The following is a 1401-nucleotide window of genomic DNA, read 5'->3' as shown; positions in this document are numbered from 1 at the left end:
CAATGACAACACCAAACATAGTTGTAGTAAGTGCGGTTCAAAACAACAGAACGCGCAGGGCTCCCGACAATGGGTCGGCCAACAATGCCGACCAATCGAGAGTTGGGGGAGCCAATGAAAATGGATTCAATGCGATGGATCGGCGGGATCTCGTGACCTTTGAGGGGACGGAGCGACTGAATCACGACTTTCAAGACTGCTACGATGCGAGTGTAGCCCGTGAACGGGGTTACATGTCACGGCTACATGCTCTGTGGTGCGAGAATCACCCTGAGCTATCGCACTTTTCGCAGCAACGTCTGCGAAACCATGCTGAACTACTCCGTAAAAGGGGCCATGTAAGCAAAACGCCTACTCTACCACAGCTAGAACAAGCCGGCAACAAAGAAAGAAAGGCGACACTAAGACCAACCGCGGGCAGGCATCCAATAGATGAAGAGCGATGCTTTAGAACCGGGAGGAACATCAACACCAAGGTTTCTCTCAAGCCTAAAGATCTGACTGAAATGGATGATGAGCTTCATGGACATTTTTCCGGTGAATCAGACCTCTGGGCTATCAATTATTGTGTGTATAATGCAGCGAGAGCTTTGGCCGATGCAAACCGTAAAACAAAACCAACGGCTGATCATAAGACCAAAAGACGAATGCATCAACTTGCCGTAAAGATAGGCTGGGCAAGACAGTACGCAACCCGCATTCAATGTGTGATTGACTACATCACATCTGGCAGGAATTTTACCGCCAAGGTTCGAAAGTTCGCACGCGAACTCCGGACCCGTTATCACACACTTAACAAGTCAAAGCTGCTGACCATCAGGCAGCATATTGTTGAGAGAATACGTATACTATCTGACGCTAAGAGAAGTCTAGAGCGGAGGGAGAGGTGGGTCAGAGAAAATCAACAGTTTCTCTCTGACCCATCTCGACTCTTCCAAGATCCTCCAGTTACTGTCGAACACCCACCCGAACCAGAGGAGGTCGAAATATTTTGGAGAGAAGTCTACGAAGTTCAGCATAGACTGGACGAAGACTCAGAAAATATAAATAGCTTCAAGAAGTTATGTGTTGCCCTCAAAACACCTGATAAAGAATGCCCACCCATCACTACCGAGGAGGTGAAAAAAGTATTAAGAGGGATGAAGAACTATTCCGCACCGGGACCAGATTGTATCAAAACCTTCTGGTGGAAGAAGTTTTCTTCAACCCATCAGCATTTGGCCCGTATTTTCACCTCATCTTTGAAGTCGGAAGAGCCGATTCCAGAGTGGTTGGTGGAAGGGAGCACAATACTCCTGTCGAAAATAGGCAACTTAGCTGGCCCAAAGAACTACAGGCCAATAACTTGTCTGAACACGCTTTATAAGATATTCACAGCTATCCTAAATGATAGGATTGTTC

This window comes from Belonocnema kinseyi, chromosome 6 (genome assembly GCF_010883055.1).
Source record: "Belonocnema kinseyi isolate 2016_QV_RU_SX_M_011 chromosome 6, B_treatae_v1, whole genome shotgun sequence".
NCBI lineage: Eukaryota > Metazoa > Arthropoda > Insecta > Hymenoptera > Cynipidae > Belonocnema > Belonocnema kinseyi.
The sequence above is the reverse complement of the archived record's forward strand: the minus strand, read 5'-3'. Positions refer to the sequence as shown.